This window comes from Loxodonta africana, chromosome 27 (genome assembly GCF_030014295.1).
Source record: "Loxodonta africana isolate mLoxAfr1 chromosome 27, mLoxAfr1.hap2, whole genome shotgun sequence".
NCBI lineage: Eukaryota > Metazoa > Chordata > Mammalia > Proboscidea > Elephantidae > Loxodonta > Loxodonta africana.
Genome location: NC_087368.1, coordinates 14,700,487 through 14,724,786, shown reverse-complemented (window position 1 = coordinate 14,724,786; position 24,300 = coordinate 14,700,487). Strand labels below are relative to the sequence as shown.

Below are 24,300 nucleotides of genomic sequence, written 5' to 3'. Positions count from 1 at the left end.
CAGAGTACCAGGATACAAGAAAAATATACAAAAATCTTTGGATCCCTCTACACCAACAAAGAGGAAATTACCAAATCAATACCATTTACAATTGCCCCCAAGAAGATAAAATACTTAGGAATAAATCTAACCAGAGATGTAAAAGATCTATACAAAGAAAACAAGACATTAATGCAAGAAACCAAAAGAGACCAACATAAGTGGAAAAACATACCTTGCTCATGGACAGGGAGACTCAACATTGTAAAAATGTCTGTTCTACCCAAAGTAATCCATAGATACAATGCAATCCCAATCCAAATACCAAGGACGTATTTTAATGAGATGGAGAAACAAATCACCAACGTCAAATGGAAAGGAAAGAGGTCCCCGATAAGTTAAGCATTACTGAAGAAAAGAACAAAGCGGGAGGCCTTGCACTACCTGATCTTAGAACATATTATACTGCCAAGTTGTCAAAACAGCCTGGTAGTGGTACAACAGACATAGAGACTAATGGAACAGAATTGAGAATCCACACATAAATCCATCCACATATGAGCAGCTGATATTGGACAAAGGCCCAAAGTCTGTTACATAAGGAAAAGACAGTCTCTTTAACAAATGGTGCTGGCATAAGAGGATAGCCATCTGCAAAAAAAGGAAACAAGACCCATAATTCACACCATGAACAAAAACTAACTCAATATGGATCAAAGACCTAAATAGAAAATCTAAAACAATAAAGATCATGGAAGAAAAAATACAGACAGTGCTAGGAGCCCTAATACATGGCATAAACAGTATGCAAAACGTTAGTAGCACTGCACAAACACCAGAAGAGGAACTCGACATCTGGGAGCTCCTAAAAATCAAACACCTACACTCATCCAAAGACTTCACCAAAAGAGTAAAAAGATAACCTACAGACTGGGAAAAAGTTTTGGGCTACCACAATTCTCATCAGCATCTGATCTCTAAAACCTACATGATACTGTAAAAATTCAACTACAAAAAGACAAATAATGCAATTAAAAAACGGGCAAAGGATATGAACAGGCACTTCACCAAAGAAGACATTAAGGCAGCTAACAGATACATGAGGAAATGCTCACAGTCATTAGCCATTAGAGAAATCCAAATCAAAACTACAATGAGATACCATCTCACCCAAACAATGCTGGCATTAATCCAAACAATACAAAATGATAAATGTACGAGAGCTTGTGGAGAGACTGGAACATTATACACTGCTGATGGGAATGTAAAATGGTACCACCACTTTGGAAACTGAGTTGGCGCTTGCTTAAAAAGCTAGAAATAGAACTACCATAAAATCCAGCAATCCCATATCTTGGAATCTATCTTAGAGAAATAAGAGCCCTCACGTGAACAGATACATGCACACCCATGGTCACTGCGGCACTGTTTATAATAGCAAAAAATGGAAGCAACCAAGGTGCCCATCGATGGATGAATAGATAAATGATAGTATATTCACAAAATGGAATACTACACAATGGTTAAGAACAATGATGAATCCGTGAAATATCTATAGTAGGAAGGAATCTGGAAGCATTATGCTGAGTGAAATTAGTCAGCTGCAAAAGGACAAATATTGTACGAGACCACTATTATAAGAATTCAAGAAAAAGTTTAAACACAGAAGAAAATATTCTTTCATGGTTACGCGCGTGAGGAGGGAGGGAATGGGTATTCACTAATTAGATAGCAGACAAGAACAATTTTAGTTGAAGGGAAAGACAGCACACAATACAGGAGAGCTCAGCACAACTGGACTAAACTAAAAGAAAGGAAGTTTCCTGAATACAACTGAACACTTTGAAGGCCAGAGTAGCAGGGCTGGAGGTTTGAGGACCATGTTTTCAGGGGACATCTAGGTCATTTGCATAACAAAATGTACAAAGAAAACATTCTGCATCCCACATTGGTGAGTGGCATCTGGGGTCTTAGATGCTAGCAGGCAGCCATCTAAGATGCATCAATTGCTCTCAACCCACCTGGAGCAAGGGAAAATGAAGAATAACAAAGACATAAGGTAAAGATGAGCCCAAGAGACAGAAAGGGCCACATAAACCAGAGACTACATCAGTCTGAGACCAGAAGAACTAGATGGTGCCCAGCAACAACCAATGACTACCCTGACAGGGAACACAATAGAGAATCCCTGATGGAGCAGGAGAACAGTGGGATGCAGACCTCAAATTCTTATAAAAAGACTAGGCTTAATGATCTGACTGAGACTAGAGGTAACCTGTCAGTCATGATCCCCGGACCCTTTGTTACCCCAAGACTGGTACCATTCCCAAAGCCAGTTCTTGAGACAAGGATTGGACTGCACGATAAGACAGAAAATGATACTAGTGAGGACTGAGACTTTTGGCTCAAGCAGACACATGAGACTATGTGGGCAACTGCTGTTTAGAGGTGAGATGAGAAAGCAGAAGGTTATAAGAGCTGGTTGAATGGACACCGGGAAGACAGGTTGGAGATGAGGAGTGTGCTGTCTCATTAGGGGGAGAGCAGCTAGAAGTACATAGCAAGGTGTTCATAAGTTTTTGTATGAGAAACTGACTTGATTTGTAGCCTTTCACTTAAAGCACAATAAATAATAAGAAATATTTTTTTTACCCAATAATAGAGCTACCATACGACCGAGCAATTCCACTCCTAGGTATATACCTGAAAGGCTTGAAAGCAAAGACTCAAATAGGGATTTGTACAAGAATGTTCATTGCAGCCTATTCACAACAGTCAAAAGGTGGAAACAACCTAAATGCCCATCTACAAATGAATGCATAAACAAAATGTGGTACATACATACAATGGAATACTATCATCCAGTAGGAGAAATAAAGTCTTGATACATGTGATAGTATGCTGAGTGAAATAAACCAATCATAAAAGGAAAAATGTTATATGACCTCCATTATATAAAAAGACAAGAAAAGGCAAAAGTACAGAGCCCAAAGTTTATTAGTGGTTACCTGAGGCAGGGAAGGAGGAGGAAAGGGGGGTTGACAGTGTTGGAAAAATCACATTGATTAAACAAGGGTTGCACAGCTAAGTATGGTAATTGCTGTCAATTCATACACCTGTAAAAAGCTGAATTGGCAAAAGTTGTGTGACAGATAGATTTATAACTACAAAAAAAAAAAAAAAAGAGCAGCTGTTGAGGCTGCTTATGTATAACCAAACACCTCATGGGACTTGGTTCCTTGGCTTGGAGGTTTACGGTTATGATTTCATGGACCATCCCAGTTAACTGACCTAATAATGTATTTAGTGCTTCTGTTTTACCTCCTAGTTTCTTTTGTAGTGACTGAGGTCTTAAAACACTTCCAGGCAGCTGTCCAAGGCACAATTGGTCTCTATTCACCTGGAGCAACACGGGGAAAAAAGAGGGTCAGGAATAAGAGGAGGATTTTTTTTTTTTTTATGGAATGTGTAGCTAATTGCCTCCATGAACAACCACCTCCTTTGCCATAAGACCAGAAGAACTGGATGGTGTCTGTCTACCATTACTAAACATTTTGATCAAAAAGTCCACAGAAGAATCCTGATTGCAGAACTTCAAATTCTCATGGAATCCATACTTTCTGGAGCCATACAGGCTAGATTAACCACTGAAACTATTGCCCTGAAATGATTTTTAAACATTAAACCAAAAATATTCCCTGAAGTCATCTTAAAATCAGCCAAGAGTGTAGCAATATGCTCTTTTAAGAACCATCTATATAGGGTGAGTCTATGTTAATGAGGAACAACTGAGAAAAGGAGGGTGAGAATGGTTGCACAACATGAAGAATGCAATCAGTGTCACTAAATTGTACATGCAGAAAATGTTGAATTGGTGTATGTTTTGTTCTGTATATTCTCAACAACAAAAAAATCTAATAAAATTCAGGAAAAAAAATCTGTTGACCATAAAAAAAAAAAAAGACAAATGACCAATAAGGCTCTTCATGATTGTCCCCTATTACTCCTCTCTTATCATCTTTCCCTGGCTCACTCTGCTCCGGACTCACTGGTTTCCTTGCTCTTTCTAGAAAACCCCACACACCCTGCTGCATTAGTGCTTTTCAACTTGCTGTTCATTCATCTTGGAGCACTACCCTTCTCCCCAAATCTGTGTCTCATTTCCCAATTCCTTCACCTTAACAAGGTCATCTCTCATCACCTATCTAAAACAACAAACCTCATGCCCTGGAACTCCAGGTTCCTCTTACTGGTTTTATTTCTCTCCAAAGTACTTATTGTCCCCAAAATTAAATGAATAAGTAAATGAACGTTTGTTCATTTATCTATTACCATATTCTCCATTGAGAATTTAAGCTCTATTAGAGCACAGACTTTTTTTTTTTAAATCTATTTTACTTTTTGCTGAACTCTGAGTGGGCAGAATGGTTTCTGAACTATAGTAGTCACACATATGGCCAAAATAACACATACCTGTTGAGTGAAAGAATGCACAAAGGAACCATTGGGCCATAGTCAATTCACAGCCAATCACCATTTAAGTAGGGGAAGGGAGACAAGTGGATAGCTTAGGGGACTGAATACACTCATCTTCCCTGCCTACTCCTGGGTCTACAAGTTGTGTCTGGAAACTCTCCTGGTTACAGATTGACTGACAGCAAGACTTGAGAGTCTTGGGTCACCACCTATTTCCCTTCCAGGGGATAGAATATTGCCTTATGAAAAGTACAAGTTGTTCCAGAAGGTCTAGTTTTAAAATCCATTAATTATTTGGAAGGTTTGAGAAAGTAACTTAACTATATCGAGTCTCAGTTTCCTCATCTGTAAAACAAGAGAACATCAGCTATTTTTCATATGGGATGCAATGAAGATTAAATGAGGTAACATGAAAACAACGTTCTGTAAACTGTTAAAAAAAAAAAAGGAATAAATATAGATTGTGATGGTAGAAGAGAACAATACTGATTTGGACCTACTTAGCAACTTAGGATTGGAGGAAGACTCATTAACAACCTAAGACATGCAGATGACACAACCTTGCTTGCTGAAAGTGAAGAGGACTTGAAGCACTTACTGATAAAGATCAAAGACCACAGCCTTTAGTATGGATTACACTTCAACGTGAAGAAAACAAAAATCCTGACAACTGGACCAATAAACAACATCACGATAAACAGAGAAAAGATTGAAGTTGTCAACGATGTCATTCTACTTGGATCCACAATGAACATCCACGGAAGCGGCAGTCAAGAAATCAGACGACACATTGCATTTGGGCAAATGTGCTGCAAGCATCTCTTTGAAGTGTTAGAAAGCAAAGATGTCACTTTAACAACTAAGGTGCGCCTGACTCAAGCCATGATGTTTTCAATTGCCTCATATGCCCATGAAAGTTGGACAATAATTAAGGAAGACTGAAGAAGAATTGGTACATTTGAATTATAGTATTGGTGAAGAATATTGAAAATACCATGAATTGCCAGAAGAACAAACAAACCTGTCTTGCAAGAAGTACAGACAGAATGCTCATTAGAAGCAAGGTTGGTGAGACTTTGTCTCACATAATTTGCACATGTTATCAGGACGGACCTGTCCGTGGAGAAGGACAACATAAAGTAAAGGGTCAGCGAAAAAGAGGAAAACCCTCAGCAAGATGGATTGACACAGTGGCTGCAACAATGGGCTTAAGCATAACACCGACTGTGAGGATGGCGCAGGACCTGCCAGTGTTTCGTTCTGTTGTACACAGGGTTGCTATGAGTCAGGATCAACTCAGAGGCACCTAAAAACAACAGCAACCAACAGAGTCATTGTAATTACAATTACATTGTAATTGATGGATACCTGATTAGTCACACAAACACTCAAAATATTTGTTGGTTGCTGCTATTAGCCTTGTTGGCCTAAAAGGAGAATGATGATGTTTTAGTACTCACAAGTGGTGAGTACTTTATATGCATTATTTCATTTTATTCTAATAAAAAACTCTTGTGAGGTAAATATTACAACAACTATTTTAAAAGCGATAAGTGGTTTACGGAGGAGGCGGGGGCCAAGACGGCTGACTAGGTAGAAGCTATCTCGGATCCCTCTTGTAACAAAGCCTCGGAAAAACAAGTGAATCGATCACATACATGACAATCTACGAACCCTGACCATCAAACACAGATCTAAAGAGTTGACCTGAGTGACAGAGACTGAGAACGAACAACCACAGGGAAGCAACAACTCCTTTCGGAGCCTGCAGCCAGCGTCCCAGTCAGGAAACCTTGGCGCCGGGCTTTGGACTGGGCTCAGGGGACCTGAGCACGGCATCCTGAGACAGCGCAAATATGGGACGCGGCACTAGCCCCCAGAAGTGACCTCGGGGGAAGCCCAGCCAGTGAACACAGGCAGCGCAGCCACGTGGCTGACAGGAGGAGAAGCCACCAGTAGGCATCGACTAGTTTTGGAGCCTGGAGTGTGGCGTCCCAGCCGGGAAACAGTGGCGCTGGGCTTTGGACTGGGAGCGGAGGAACTGCCCACTACTTCTGAGACAGTGCAGGCACAGGACACGGGCCTGACCCTCGGGGGCAATCTCTACCCACCCAGCACACACAGTCGACACGCCCCTTGGGAATCTCAGATAAAACAGTAATCCCAAGCAAGATAAGTAACTTTGTCTATATTCCAGGGTGCTACTCTCTCCTATTTATCTGAACCCTCCCCTCCCCTCCCCTTCCCAGGCGGCTTCATTAACATTGAAATTTCCTGAGCCAGAGAGTGTGAAGTGTGCTGCTGTTTTTGTTTCTTTCCTTTTTTTTTTTCCTGGTCTTTTCCTAACCCATTCTCCTGGCCTGAGAGAAGCAGCTACAAAAAACCCAGGGACCAAAAATCCTTCCCTAATTGGACTAAAGACACATAACCAGCTCCAGCCAAACATACGTGATCCAGAGTCTTTCATCCCTACAGGGAACAAGGTGGCTATTATAATGCAAAGGCAATTCTGATACGGATCTGACTGTAATTGTTTTAGCCCATTACTGGAAAGACAAGTTTCCCAGGTCTGATATCTTTGCGTATTGAACAGAGCCCTCACTTACCACAACAGGGAACTGAGGGCTGAAGCTCCCCCCAGACCACCTAGCTTCCTGCCTTAGGGGTCTAAGGAGGGTGATACCTACCAATCTGTAGAGGTGCATGCATTGGGGGCCTAAGGTACAGCTGCAGAGCCCACCCACTCAAGTGCATTAGGAATAGAGACAAACCTACCTCACTGGCACTTGGGGGAAGACTGCCAGTATCCTGCCCCCACTGGAGTGTGAAACCCTGCTGCTACTAGAATCTGGTGCACACAACTATCACCACTACTTCTCTAGGTGGATAGGTGACAGTCTGCACCACACACTTGATGAACCAAAATCAGATTCTACTCAACAATAGTGAATGGACTCTCAGGCTTATATATCTGGTAACAGCCCAAACCAGCTGGAACTAGGACATAAGTGATTCAAGGGCTACAAGAATCAAAACAGCACAATCTAGTTGCCCATCTACGTATATTGAAAGAAAACAAAAGAAGATAAGATTTAGTTGGCAAATATACAACAGATCACTACACTATCTTAGAGATGGCTCGGAGACAGCACTCGATATCAAACCACATAAAGAAGCAGACCATGATTGCGTCTACAACTCCCCAAAATAAAGAATCAAAATCTTTCCCAAATGAAGATACAATCCTGGAATTGCCAGATGTACAATGTAAAAAACTAATTTACAGAATGCTTCAAGACATCAGTGGCGACCTCAGAAATGAAATAAGGCAATCTACAGAAAGAGCCAAGGAACACACTGATACAGCAGTTGAAGAACTCAAAAAGATTATTCAAGAACAAAGTGGAAAAATTAATAAGCTGCAAGAATCCACAGAGAGACAGCATTCAGAAATCCAAAAGATTAACAGCAAAATTACAGAATTAGACAACTCAATAGGAAGTCAGAGGAGCAGACTCGAGCAATTGGAATGCAGGGTGGGGGATCTGGAAAACAAGGGAATTGACACCAATATAGCTGAAAAAAAATCAGATAAAAGAATTTAAAAAAATGAAGAAACTCTAAGAATCAAGTGGGACTCTATCAAGAAGAATAACTTGCGTGTGATTGGAGTCCCAGGACTGGGAGAGATAACAGAAAATACAGAGAGAACAGGTGAATATCTGTTGGCAGAAAACTTCCCTGATATCATGAAAGACGAAAGGATATCTATCCAAGATGCTCATCGAACCCCATTTAAGATTGATCCAAAAAGAAAATCCTTAAGACATATTATCATCAAACTTGCCAAAACCAAAGTAAAGAGAAAATTTTAAAACCAGCCAGGGATAAAAGAAATGTCTCCTACAAAGGAGAATCGATAAAAATAAGTTCAGACTACTCAGCAGAAACCATGCAGTCAAGAAGGCAATGGGATGACATATACAGAGCACTGAAGGAGAAAAACTGCAAGCCAAGGATCATATATCCAGCAAAACTCTCTCTGAAATATGAAGACGAAATGAAAACATTTACAGATAAACACAAGCTTAGAGAATTTGCAAAAACCAAACCAAAGCTACAAGAAATACTAAAGGAAATTGTTTGGTCTGAAAACCAATAATATCAGATACCAGCACAACACGAGGTCACAAAACAGAACATTCTGATATCAACTCAAGTAGGGAAATCACAAAAACAAACTAAGATTAATTTTAAAAAGAAAAAAACACTCAGAACAGGGAATCATTGAAGTCAATATGTAAAAGATCACAATAATCACAAAGAGGGACTAAATACAGGTGGTAGAGAACTGCCATAAGGAGAGGGAAACAAGGCAATATAGAACAATACAAGTTAGGTTTTTACTTAGAAAAATACGGGTAAATATTAACGTAACCACAAAGAGGTATAACAACTCCATAACTCAAAACAAAGACCAAGAAAAACATAATGACTCAGCAAACATAAAGTCAAATACTATGAAAAGGAGGAACACAATTTACAAAGAAAAACGTCTCAGCACAAATAATTGAAAAATGAAATTGTCAACAACGCACATAAAAAGGCATCAAAATCACAGTACTAAACACATACATATCTATAATTACGCTGAATGTAAATGGACTAAATGCACCAATAAAGAGACAGAGAGTCTCAGACTGGATAAGAAACACGATCCGTCTATATGCTGCCTACAAGAGACACACCTTAGACTTAGAGACACAAACAAACTAAAACTCAAAGGATGGAAAAAAATATATCAAGCAAACAACAAGCAAAAAAGAGCAGGAGTAGCAATATTAATTTCTGACAAAATACACTTTAAAGTTAAATCCACCACAAAGGATAAAGAAGGACACTACATAATGACTAAAGGGACAATTGACCAGGAAGATAGAACCATATTAAATATTTATGCACCCAATGACAGGGCTGCAAGATACATAAAACAAACTTTAACAGAACTGAAAAGTGAGATAGACACCTCCACAATTACAGCAGGAGACTTCAACACACCACTTTCAGAGAAAGACAGGACTTCCAATAAGAAGCTCAACAGAGACATGGAAGACCTAATTGCTACAATCAACCAATTTGACCTCATAAACTTATACGGAACACTCCACCCAACTGCTGCAAAGTTTACTTTTTTTTCTAGCGCATATGGAACATTCTCCAGAATAGAGCACATATTAGGTCATAAAACAAACCTGTGCAGGATCCAAAACATCGAAATATTACAAAGCATCTTCTCAGACCATAAGGCCATAAAAGTGGACATGAATAACAGAAAAACCAGGGAAAAGAAATCAAATACTTGGAAACTGAACAATACCCTGCTCAAAAACAACTGGCTTATAGAAGACATTAAGGAGGGAATAAAGAAATTCATAGAATGCAATGAGAATGAAAACACTTCCTATCCAAACCTCTGGGACACAGCAAAAGCAGGGCTCAGAGGTCAATTTATATCGATAAATGCACACATACATAAAGAAAAAACAGCCAAAATCAGAGAACTGTCCCTACAACTTAAACAAATAGAAAGTGAGCAACAAAAGAATTCAGCAGGCACCAGAAGAAAACAAATAAAAATTAGAGCTAAACTAAATGAATTAGAGAACAGAAAAACAATTGAAAGAATACACAAAGCCAAAAGCTGGTTCTTTGAAAAAAATTAACAAAATTGATAAACCATTGGCTAGACTGACTAAAGAAATACAGGAAACAAATAAGCCGAATAAGAAATGAGATGGGCCGCATCACAACAGACTCAACTGAAATTAAAAGAATCATATCAGATTATTACAAAAATTGTACTCTAACAAATTTGCAAACCTAGAAGAAATGGATGAATTCCTAGAAAAACACTACCTGCTTAAACTAACACAATCAGAAGTAGAACAACTAAATAGACCCATAACAAAAAAAAGAGATTGAAACAGTAATCAAAAAACTCCCAAGAAAAAAAGCCCTGGCCTGGAGGGCTTCACTGCAGACTTCTACCAAACATCCAGAGAAGAGTTAACGTCACTACTACTAAAGGTATTTCAAAGCATAGAAAAAGATGGAATACTACCTAACTCATTCTATGAAGCCACCATATCCCTGATACCAAAATCAGGTAAAGACATCACAAAAAAAGAAAATAGATGCAAAAATCCTCAATAAAATTCGAGCCAATAGAATTCAACAACATATCAAAAAAATAATGAACCATGACCAAGTGGGATTTATACCAGGTATGCAAGGTTGATTTAATATTAGAAAAACCATTAATGTAATCCACCATATATATAAAACAACAGACAAAGATCACATGATCTTAGCAATTGATCCAGAAAAGACATTTGACAAAGTCCAACACCCATTTATGATAAAAACTCTCAGCAAAATAGGAATTGAAGGAAAATCCCTCAACATAATAAAGGGCATCTATACAAAGCCAACAGCCAACATCATTCTAAATGGAGAGAGCCTGAAAGCACTTCCCTTGAGAACGGGAACCAGACAAGGACGCCCTTTATCACCGCTCTTATTCTACATTGTGCTAGAGGTCCTACCCAGAGCTATTAGTCTAGACAAAGAAATAAAGGGCATCCAGATTGGCAAGGAGGAAGTAAAATTATCTCTATTTGCAGATGACATGATCTTATACACAGAAAACCCTAAGGAATCCTCCAGAAAACTACTGAAACTAATACAAGAGTTTGGCAGAGTCTCAGGTTATAAGATAAACATACAAAAATCACTTGGATTCCTCTACATCAACAAAAAGAACATCAAAGAGGAAATCACCAAATCAATACCATTCACATTAGCCCCCAGGAAGATAAAATACTTAGGAATAAATCTTACCAAAGATGTAAAAGATCTATACAAACAAAACTACAAAGTACTAGTGCAAGAAACAAAAAAGAACCTACGAAAGTGGAAAAACATACCTTGCTCCTGGATAGGAAGACTTAACATAGTAAAAATGCCTCTTCTACCAAAAGCCATCTATACATACAATGCACTTCCGATCCAAATTCCAATGACATTTTCTAAGTGATGGAGAAACAAAGCACCAATTTCATATGGAAGGGAAAGAAGTCCCGGATAATTAAAGCATTACTGAAAAAGAAGAAGAAAGTGGGAGGCCTCATTCAATCCGATTTTAGAACCTATTATACAGCTACAGTAGTCAAAACAGCCTGGTACTGGTACAACAAAAGGCACATAGACCAATGGAACAGAATTGAGAACCCAGACATAAATCCATCCACATATGAGCAGCTGATATTTGACAAAGGCCCAGTGTCAGTTAATTGGGGAAAAGGTACTCTTTTTAACAAATGGCGCTGGCGTAACTGGATATCCATTTGCAAAAAAATGACACAGGACCCATACCTCACACCATGCACAAAAACTAACTCCAAGTGGATCAAAGACCTAAACATAAAGACTAAAAAGATAAAGATCATGGAAGAAAAAATACGGACAACATTAGGAGCCCTAATACAAGGCATAAACAGAATACAAAACATTACCAAAAATGACAAAGAGAAACCAGATAACTGGGAGCTCCTAAACATCAAACACCTATGCTCATCTAAAGACTTCATCAAAAGAGTAAAAAGACCATCTACAGATTGGGAAAACTTTTTCAGCTGTGACATCTCCGACCAGTGCCTGATCTCTAAAATCTATATGATTCTGTTAAAACTCAACCACAAAAAGACAAACAACCCAATCAAAAAGTGGGCAAAGGATATGAACACGCACTTCACTAAACAAGATATTCAGGCAGCCAACAGATACATGAGAAAATGCTCTCGATCATTAGCCATTAGAGAAATGCAAATTAAAACTATGATGAGATTCTATCTCACCAACAAGGCTGGCATTAATTCAAAAAACACAAAATAATAAATGCTGGAGAGGCTACGGAGAGATTGGAACACTTACACACTGCTGGTGGGAATGTAAAATGGTACAACCACTTTGGAGATCTATCTGGCGTTTTCTTAAAAAGTTAGAAATAGAACTACCATACAACTCAGAAATCCCACTCCTCAGAATATACCCTAGAAAAATAACAGCCTTTACACGAACAGATATATGCACACCCATGTTTATTGCAGCACTGTTTACAATAGCAAAAAGCTGCAAGCAACCAAGGTGTCCATCAACGGATGAATGGTTAAATAAATTGTGGTATAATCACACAATGGAATACTACGCATTGATAAAGAACAGTGATGAATCTGCGAAAGATTTCATAACATGGAGGACCCTGGAAGGCATTATGCTGAGTGAAATTACTCAGAGGCAAAAGGACAAATATTGTATAAGACCACTATTAACAGATCTTGAGAAATAGTATAAACTGAAAAGAACACATACTTTTGTGGTTATGGGGGGGAGGGAGGGAGGGTGGGAGAGGGTTACTTACTGATTAATTAGTAGATAAGAACTACTTTAGGTGAAGGGAAGGACAATACTCAATATACGAAAGGTCAGCTCAGCTGGACTAGACAAAAAGCAAAGAAGTTTCCGGGATAAACCGAATGCTTTAAAGGTCAGTGGAGCAAGGGTGTGGGTTTGGGGACTATGGCTTAAGGGGACTTCTAAGTCAGTTGGCAAAATAATTCTATTATGAAAACATTCTGCATCCCACTTTGAAATGTGGCGTCTGGGGTTTTAAATGCTAACAAGCGGCCATCTAAGATGCATCAGTTGGTATCAACCCACCTGGATCAAAGGAAAATGAAGAACACCAAGGTCATATGATGACTATGAGCCCAAGGGACAGAAAGGACCACATGAACTAGAGACTTACATCATCCTGAGACCAGAAGAACTAGATGGTGCCCAGCCACAACGCATGACTGCCCTGACAGGGAGCACAACAGAGAACCCCTGAGGGACCAGGAGAACAGTGGGATGCAGACCCCAAATTCTCATAAAAAGACCAGACTTAATGGTCTGACTGAGACTAGAGGAATCCCGGCTGTCATGGTTCCCAAACCTTCTGTTGGCCCAGGACAGGGACCATTCCCGAAGACAACTCATCAGACATGGAAGGGACTGGACAATGGGTTGCAGAGAGATGCTGACGAAGAGTGAGCTATTTGTATCAGGAGGACACTTGAGACTGTGTTGGCATCTCCTGTCTGGAGGGGAGATGGGAGGGTAGAGAGGGTTAGAAACTAGCAAAATTGTCACAAAAGGAGAGACTGGAAGGAGGGAGCGGGCTGACTCATTAGGGGGACAGTAAGGGGGAGTATGGAGTAAGGTGTATATAAGCTTATATGTGACAGACTGACTAGATTTGTAAACTTTCACTTAAAGCACAACAAAAATTATTAAAAAAAAAAAAAAAGCGATGAGTGATGTTCAGAGAGCTTAACTGCCAAAACTCATATGGTCATGTAACTAGGAAGTACTAAACCCCTTTCCAAAATACCAAGCCGTTCTCTGACTTTTAAAGTTAGGCCTCTCTTTACCCATGATATTTAAACATGTTCAAGACAGGTTGCTCCACATGAAATGTGCAGGGAAGGGTAGCACCATAGAAAGTGAAAAGTTTAATTTAAATTCATAGAAGGTAGGAAATGCCTGATATAAAAGACGACATGCTGCATGATTCCATTTGTATGAAATTCTAGAGCAGACAAAAATAAGCTATGCTAATTATCTTGTGGGGAGGGGGAGTAGAATTAACTCGAAAGGGGCAAATTGAAATTACTGATGTGACAGAAATAGCCTTATTTTGATAGTGGGTTACATGCTGTTTGCATTTTTCAAAGCTCATCAGACTGTATACTGATGATCTGTGCATTTTACTGTACCTAAGTCATAATTCCATTTGAAAAGTTTAAGCTCATAGAAATAGAGATGAATTGTAGACTTGGGAACCAAATGAAACATAGTAACGCTAGAATGATATCACCACGATGGTAAAGGAAAAAGCTCCAAGCTCCTGACTACCAAGTAAACTTGAAAAGCAAGTAGAATCTGTCAGAATTAACCTTGTCAGAACTCTGGTACACAGTCAGAGGCTCATGGCAATCAAACAAACACTGAATTTAGAAGGGGGTAATGTCAAGAAAATGGTAGGAAAATTGTGTGGCTTTCTGTTACTGGCCTATGCCTCTCCCCTGCCCTGGCTCAGTAGCCAGCTTGAAGGGGCAACCCATATTTTCAGCTTGGGACTCTGGTCCTGGATTCTGAAAGGAGTAAACCAAACCTCATGCACAAAGTACTATGTTTGTCTGTTTGAACCTGTCAGTGGCTACCTAAAGGGCTGAAGCAAACCGCATGTCTCTGTATCATCTATCTTAGAGGTAGTACAGGTGGAGGAGTAGCAGGCACACTGAAAGTCCTGGGCTAAGAGAGGAAGATTCAGACACACATTAGAAAGCTGTGGGGTAAGGTCAGGGGCCAAAAAGAGAGCTTCTTTGGGAAGCTGGGGCATTCAGAAGCACTCAGGTATACTGAGGAATTTAAAAAGACATACGAACGCCTAGGTTAAGATGCTCACCCAGAAGAGACCTGAGAACACCTTTAACATTCACTTGGGGTTGATCTCTAGGTCAGCGTAAACCTTCCTAAGTATTGAAGGAGTGTTGCAGGACAGACCCTATCTGCAAAGACCACAGAGGACTTTTCCTCTCATTGCTTACCTTTTCTTTGCTTCTTTTTCCTGTTTTCTTTCATTTTTTTCCTTTTTCTTTTCAACTCCTAGTGTTCATGGAAGTCTCTGTCAGAACAATAGCTGAGCACAACCTAAAGAAACAGAGACTTCAGTGAACACACACATCAAGTAATTCAGACTTTGCAAAAATTATTTGTGAAAGTCACTAAACCAATGGACTTCAACAACAAAACAAAGACAGAGACAGAGAGGAATGGAGGAAGAAAGGAAAGTCCGGTAGAACGGGGAGAATCTCATTTCAAGAGTTAAAATATTACTCAAATATCTGATTTTCGATTAAAAAAATCACAACGTATACAGAGAAACAAGGGAGAATGGCCCATTCAAAGGAACAAAGTGACAGAAATCATCCCCAAGAAAGCCAAGATACTGGACTTACTAGATAAAGACTTTTAAACAACTCTTTTAAATATGCTCAAAGAGCTAAAAGAGAACAAAAACAACTAAAGGAAATCAGAAAAAAAATCTATAAACAAAGCGAGAATATCAGTAGAGATATAAATTATAGATATATACAAAAAAGAAGCAAACAGAAAAGTACAATAACTGAAATGAAAAATTCACTAGAGGGGCTCAACAGCAGATTTGAGCTGGCAGAAGGAAGAATCAGTGAACCTGAAGATAGGACAATTGAAATAATTCAATCTGAGAAACCGATAGAAAAAAGAATTTCAAAACAATATACAGAGTCTAACAGACCTGTAGGACACCATCATGCACACAATATACACATTATGGAAATCCCAGAATGAGGAGAAAGTAAGAAAGGGACAGAAAGAATATTTGAAGAAATAATGGCTGAAAACTTACCAAATTTGATAAAAGTAATGAATTTATGCATGCAAGAAGCTCAATGAACTCCAAGGATAAACCTAAAGAGATCCACAGTGAGACACATTATAATCAAGCTCATGAACACCAAAGATAAAGAGTTTTGAAAGCAGCAAGAGAGAAGCAAATCATCCCATGCAAAGAATCCTCAAAAACATTAAGTATCAATTTCTCCTCAAAAACCATGAAGGCCAGAAAGCAGTGGGGTCACATACTTGTAACGATGAAAGAAAAAAAAAAAACTGCCAACTAATAATTCTGTATCTGACAAAACTGTCCTTCAAAACTGAGGGCAAAAAATAGAATATTCCCAGATAAACAAAACCTAAGGAAGTAGGAAATGACCCAAGATGGCAGCTTAGTCACACACACCATGCTGTCCCCCTACAGCAGAGAACCAAGAAACAAAGTGAAACAGATAAAGATGATGTCATGGATTGAACTGTGTCCCCAAAAAATATTTGTGAACTTGGCTAGGCCATGATTTCCAGTATAGTGTGATTGTCTACCATTTTGTCATTTCATGATATTTTTCTATGTGTTGTAAATCCTATCAATATGATGTAATGAGATGGATTAGTGGCAGGTATACTGATGAGATCTGCAAGATTAGATAGTGTCTTAAGCCAATCTATTTTGAGATATGAGAGAGAGGAGCGAGCAGAGACACATGGGAACCTCACACCACCATGAATACAGTGCTGGGAACAGGGTGTGTCCTTTGGATCTGACATTTCTGCACTCAGATGCTCCCAGACCAAGGGAAGACTGATGACAAGGACCTTCCTCCAGAGATGACAAAGACAGAAAGCCTTCCCCTGGACCTGGCGCCCTGAATTCAGACTTCTGACCTACTGGACTTGGACAGAATAAACTTCTCTTTGTTAAAGCCATCCACTAGTGGTATTTCTATTATAGTAGCACTAGATGACTAAGACAGATGACAATCTGGGAACCCAGAACAGCAAATGAGTCAAACACCGAAGGGAAGGAGAATTGAATGAAAACAGCAAACAAGACTTACAGACTGTAGACGTCCTGCCAGCCAGCCCAGCACCATGTGGACATCTTAAGACAAAGTGAGTTACATTCCTGGGTGAGGAGCTCAGGAAAGCAACTTCACAGAACCCCCATTAAGAGATAGAGATACTGTGTAGACAAACGTGGAGCAAAATAAGGTGAGCAAAACATGAACCATATCTAAAGAAGCAAAGTGCAGGAAGGCAGGCGAGAGCCCTAGGGATCCAGGCAAACACAGAGTAGAGACTGAGCTAGAAAATAGGGCAGAAGTACTCACCAGCAGCAGTTTCTGGTCATTAGGGCAGCTGGCACTGCCAGAGTGGAGGATCCTTGAAGTGGCAACTAGAGATCCCTCACATGACCAGACTCTGAACAGCGCACTTCCAACATCTGGTCAGAGCTGGTCCTGATCACTGGTTGCACTCTGTGGGGAGTGCCTCAGCTCCCTCTCTATGCTCCCCGCTTCCCTCCCAGTTCCCAGGAGTGTGCCTCTCTTCCCTTCGCCACTTGGCAATCCACTTCACACAGCCCCGTGCTGTCACACTTGCAACCCAAGGTTTGCATCTGCCCCGTCCATTCTCATGCCAACTTGCACACCTGGCAATCCACAGCACACACTCGTACGCTGTCGGACCTGCAACCAGAGGCTCATGCACGCTCCATCCACCCCTGCGCTACCCAGCCCACCACTCCCACCACCAGACTGGCAATCGGAGGACGGAAACTCCCCTCTCCCGCCCACCATTCCACCCACCTGGCGATCAGCAGTGCAAGTTCCTGTGCTACCTACCCACTGACACCTGACCCATGCACTCTCAACCCAACCACTGGGAAACCAGCAGTGCACACACACAATGCCCAACCCAGAGATCAGTAAGAATGCTCCCTGCACCCATGCTCCAGTAACCAGCTGGAAAGACATATCACCTCATCAGCAATGGCAATATATCCTCACAGGTGCCAACTAAACCTCTGCCAAATGATGATCAGGAGATCCTAGTGCCCTCAGCCTACATCTGACCATCTGTAATGCCACACATTCCACATCCAAAGAGTTCTTGCAGGCTGTCTACACTTGTGCTGAAACCCCTTGATACCCTACCACTTAATGAGATAACAATTTGTGCATTTACAGTGGGCCTACCCCATCTATTTGGGTAGCACTCTCTCATGCTGGATATGGAAACATCCTGCCCTGACCTCCAGAAAACACACTAACTCTATCACTAACCGAGAAGGATCCCATGGTCCCACAAGTGCTATGGAAGGAACCTGAACACCCAACGCTTGTCACCCAATATCAGGAGAAGAACCAGCTCTCCCACCTCCACTCAATCCAGTAAGGGAAGACAAATGAGCCTACCCAAAGAAGATTCACACATCAGTGTGACCCACCATACCCCATAGTGAGAGGAAATCATGCTCAGACAAAATATACCACCAAAGTAACAATAAGCCAGAACCACAAAATAAATAATACAAAGGAATAAAGGCATTCTAAAGAGAAAGAAAAGAAACAAGGCTCTGGATACATTAAAAGAAAACGAATTAGCATGCATCAGGAGCAAGGTAGAATGAAGAAAACTAAAGACACAAGGGAGAGATTAATCCAAAGGACTAATGGACCAAAACTACCACAGCCTCCACCAGACTGAGTCCAGTGCAACTAGATGGTGCCTGGCTACCACCACTGACTGCTCTGATAGGGATCACAGTAGAGGGCCCTGGACAGAGATGGAGAAAAATGTAGAACAAAATTCTAACTCACAAAAAAAAGACCAGACTTATTGGCTTGACAGACTACAGAAACCCCAAGAGTATGGCCCCCATCACACTTTTAGCTCAGTAATGAAGTCACTCCTGAGGCTCACCCTTCAGCCAAAGATTCAACAAGCCCATAAAACAAAACAAGACTAAAGGGGCACACTAGCCCAGGGGCAAGGATGAGAAGGCAGGTGGGGACAGGAAAGCTGGTAACAGGGAACCCAAGGTCAAGGAAGGAAGAGTGTTGACATGTTGTGGGGTTGATATCCAATGTCACAAAACAGTATGTGTACCAACTATTTAGTGAGAAGCTAGTTTGTACTCTAAACCCTCATCTAATGTATAATAAAAAAATATCAGCACAAAACATACAATCAAGAAAGAAATACATAAATAAATTAACACCTTAATACCTCAGAGACAGTAGACAATAACAAATCATAGGAAGAAACAGGATAAGACAGCTCAAACAAGTAAGCAAAATAAAGGAGCAGAAAACCTTACTAAGGAAGAAACAGTAATAGAACCACCTGATGAGGGATTCAAAATACATATATAGGACCATCAAAGAGATCAAGGAAAACACAGACAAAACCCTAGAAGAATTCAGGAAAACAATACAAGAACAAAATGACAAGATAGACAATTAGATACCATACAAAAACAACAACTAGAAATTCAGAAGATTAACAATAAAATATAAGAAGTAAATAATGCAATGGAGCACACAGAAGTAGAATGTAATCAATGAGAGAAGGAACCAGCAAAATAGAGAACAAATTCCTTGTTACTAAGTTGTTTGAGAAACAATCACAAAAAAGAATGACAAAAAATGAAGAAAGCTTAAAAGTTATATGGGACACTATCAAGAATAATAATTTACACATAATAGAAGTTCCAGAAGAGGAAGAGAAAAAAAAAAAGCATAGAGAGAATTTTCAAAGATTTATTGCCAGAAAATTTCCCTAATGTCATGAAAGACGAGAAGGTTTCCATCCAAGAAGCTCAACAAACCCCATAGGGGATAAACCAAACAAACCAAACCCAGCGCCGTTGAGTCAATGCCAGACCCCACAAAAAGCCACTAAGACATATCATAATCAAACTTTCCAAAACCAAAGAAAGAATTCTAAGAGCAGCTCAAGAAAAACAAAATATCACCTACAAGGGGGCACCAATAAGACTAAGCACTGATTTCTCAGCAGAAAACATGCAGCAAGAAGGTAATGGGATGACATATATAAAGCACTCAAAGAAAAGAACTGCCAACCAAGAATCATATATTCAGCAAAACTGTCTTTCAAATATGATGACAAAACTAGAACATTTTCAGATAAAAGAAAAATAAGGGAATTTGTAAAAATCAGACCAACCTTTCAAAACAACATTAAAGGGAGTCCTTCACACAGAGAATCAACAATATCAGAGAACAATCTGAAACTAAGACACATAACAACATCACACAGATACCAACACAGATAAAGAATTCTCAAAAGTAAAATAAAGTGCAAAACTGAAAACAGGGTACCAGAGCTGTCAATCTGTAAACAATGACAAATTCTAAACAAAATGGGGGAATACATGGAGAGGAAGTCAAGGTGGTATCAAGCTATAACAGACTGTTTTAAACTTAGGAAGATAAAGGTAAATTTCAGAGTAACCACAGGCAAAATTAATAAATCTACTCACCAAACAAAAAGAAAATCAAAAAGAATCAGTAAGCACAAAGTCAACAACAATTGAGGTTATGGAAAGAAAATCCATAAACAGAAAGAACTTAGCAAAAAAATTTAAGTGGCACAAAGAAATTATTAACATCACCAAAAAAAAAAAAAAAAGGCATAACAAAATAACAGTAAAACCATACCTATCAATAATCACACAGAAAAGAGAGAGTAGCAGAATGGATTAAAAAAAATCCACGATCCATCAATATGTTGCCTACCAGAGACACACTTCAGACATGAGGACATAAATGGTTAAAAATCAAAGGATGGAACAAAAAATCAAACAAATAGTAACCAAAAGAGAGTAGGAGTGGCAATAATAATCTCTGATAAAACAGACTTAAAGTCAACATCCATTATAAGAGACAGAAGGGCATCATTAACTATTAAAGGGTTCATCCACCAAAAGGACATAATCATAATAAATATTTATGTACCTAATAACAGAGCTCCAAAATACATAAAGCAAACTCCAACAGAATTGGAGTTCTACAATAGTAAAACAGAAAGTTGTACAACAGTAGTAGAAAACTTTAACACATCACTTTCGACGAAGGACAGAACAACTTGAAAGAAACTCAAGATACAGCAGGACTAACCAATAGACTGGGAATAAGTTTTTGGCTACGAAAAATCTGATCAGCACCTGATCTCTAAAATCTACACGATACAGCAAAAACTCAACAACAAAAAGACAAATAACCCAATTAAAAAATGGGCAAAGGACATGAACAGACTCTTCACCAAAGACATTCAGGGGCTAAAAATACATGAGGAAATGCTCACTATCATTAGCTATTAGAGAAATGTAAATCAAAACTACAATGAGATACCATCTCACCCCAACAAGGCTACTGTTAATCCAAAAAACACATAATAATAAATGTTAAAGAAAATGTAGAGAGACTGGAACACTTATACACTGCTAGTGGGAATGTAAAATGGTACTACTTTGGAAATCAATTTGGCGTTTCCTTAGAAAGCTAGACATAGAACTACCAAATGATCCAGCAATCCCACTCCTTGGAATATATACTTGAGAAATAAGAGCCATCACATAAACAGTATATGCACATCCACGTTCACTGTGGCACCGTTTACAGCAGCAAAAAAGATGGAAGCAACCGAGGTGCCCATTAACGGAAGAATGGATAAATAATGGTATATTCCCATAATGGAGTAAGAGTACTACCTAACAATTAAGAACAATGAAGAATCCATGAAATATCTCATAACATGGAGGAATCTGGAAGGCATAATGCTGAGTGAAATCAGTCAGTTACCAAAGGACAAACATTATATGAGACCACTATTGTAAGAACTCAGGAAAAAGCTTAAACATGGAAGAAAATATTATTTTTATGGTTATGAGGGTGGGGAGGAACTGAGAGGGGTATTCACTAATTACATAGTAGACAAGAACCATTTTAGGCGAAGGGAAAGATAACACACAATACAGGGGAGCTCAGCACAACTGGACTAAACAAAAAGCTAAGAAGTTTCCTGAATACAACCAAACACTTCAAAGGCCAGAGTAGCAGAACTGGGGTCTGGGAACCATGATTTCAGGGGACATCTAGGTCAATTGGCATAACAAAGTATATTAAGAAAAAGTTCTGCATTTCACTTTGGTGGGTGGCATCTGGGGTCATAAATGCTAGCAAGCAGCCATCTAAGAGCATCAGTTGGTCTCAGAAAGGGCCACATAAACCAGACACTACATCAGCCTGAGACCAGAAGAACTAGATGATGCCCGGCTACCACCGACGACTGCCCTGGCAGGGGGCACAAAAGAAAATTCCTGATGGAGCAGGAAGACAGTGGGATGCAGACCTCAAATTCTCCTCAAAAGATGACTTAATGCTCTGACTGAGACTAGAGGGACCCAGGAGGTCATGGTCCCTGGAACCTCTGTCAGCCCAAGACTGGATCTATTCCAAAAGCCAACTCTTCAGACATGGATTGGACTGGACTATAAGACAGAAAGTCATACTGGTGAGAAGTGACCTTCTTGACTCAAGTAGACACATGAGACTATGTGGGCAGCTCCTGTCTAGAGGTGAGATGAGAAAGCAGAAAGGGATAGGAGCTGGTTGAATGGACACAGGGAATACAGGGTGGAGAGGAGGAGTGCGCTGTCTCATTAGGGGGAGAGCAGCTAGGAGTACATAGCAAGATATGCAGAGTTCTTGTATGAGAGACTGACTTGATTTGTAAACTTTCATTTAAACCACAATAAACTTTAAAAAAAAAAAGATACAGAAGATCTAAATTAACACAATCCATCAACTCGACCTTCTAGATATATACAGAACACACCACCCAACAGCAGCACAGTACACATTCTTCTCCAACGCACATGTATCATTCTCCAGAATAGGCCACATTTTAGGCCACAAACCAAGCCTCAATAAATTAAAAAACATCAAAGTACAGGTATGTACCACTTAATGTCCACAATACATTCTGTGAAATATGACATTACGTGATTAGGACGTTGTGTGAACACCACAGTATATACAGGAGAGAGGTACACAGGATGGTCACCAGCCACACCAAGGGACTGTGCAAAAATTTCGCTCTGCCGTAGTCAGTCCTGCATGGCTACTAGCCCGTCTCCAGGAGCCCCACCTGGCCCCCAACCTGCTGTGGCACGCACTTGCTGTCCAGCCAGCTGCCAGCTCCATTCCCTTCATTCCTCCCTGCCTTCCCCATCCCCCATAATGGCTTTAAACTCTTCCAGTCCTGCCCGCCCCTCCTTTACATCACATCTCCACATGCCTTTCCTATTCTTTCTCCTACCACCCCCATGAGCCAAATAATTAGGTGACCAACCACAATGGGAGGAGCTGCAGCCTCAGGCCTCAGCTTCAAGTGTAGGGCGCCCAGGCTGACTGGAGCTGTGGCCTCAGCAGGGCATACCCCTCAGCAGCTCTGGCAGCATCACCCTGCCTGAGGTGAATATAGCAGGACAGGCAGCCACAGATGGGCACCGAGACCCTCATCCCCTCTGCCCCCGGGGCCAGGGCAGATGTGGGACCCAGACAGCTAGTGAGAGAGGGATCAGATTCCCAGCAAAGTACATCTGCTACATCCTGTTCTGTGATTGGGATTTCTAAACTCTATTATAACTTTATGAAACCACAGACATGTATGCAGTTGGATATTACCCGAAAGAATGTTAAGCGATGTATTCCTGTAATGCAGAACATCTTCTTTGATCATAATGCTATAAAGCTAGAAATCGATAACAGAAAGATCAGTAAAGAAAATACATGGAAACTGAATAACAACTTACTTAAAAATTATTGGGTAATCGAAGAAATTAAAAATGAAATTGAAAAATTCTTAAAATCCAATGAGAAAGAGGTGGAGCCAACATGAAGCTATAGACAGAAGCGCCATGCCATCCTTCTGCAGCAAAGACCAGAAAAACTAAGTAAAACAGAGACAAATGCCAATCCTGGAAGCCGAAGCATCAAATGAAAGAATAAAGAACTCAATCAAGCACCAAATGGAATAAGAAACTGACAGAGAACAAGGAGAACTACAGAGTGGAGGTCCCCTACCAGCTAAGGCAGCACGCATTTGCCATCTTGGACCACAGCCACAAAGGAAGGCAATCAAGGAGTACAAGAAGGCAACTTCACAGAGCGCCCAACAGGAGACAGAGCACCCAGTAACCAGGGATACATGCTTTCCCACCCTCACCCTTTTTCCCTCTATGTGGCCTCCACTGCTTTCCAATGGGCCATGGTT

General features: G+C 40.1%; 1 long non-coding RNA gene across 2 annotated transcripts in view; it reads right to left on the bottom strand.

The window, feature by feature from the left end:
• LOC135228756 (uncharacterized) overlaps nt 1-24,300 on the bottom strand; it is a 91,443-nt gene that overhangs the window by 44,348 nt on the left and 22,795 nt on the right. For both annotated transcript variants that reach the window (XR_010319568.1, XR_010319569.1), the window contains one exon: nt 15,168-15,270. This is a non-coding gene — a long non-coding RNA (uncharacterized LOC135228756). The remainder of the gene's footprint in view (nt 1-15,167; nt 15,271-24,300) is intronic.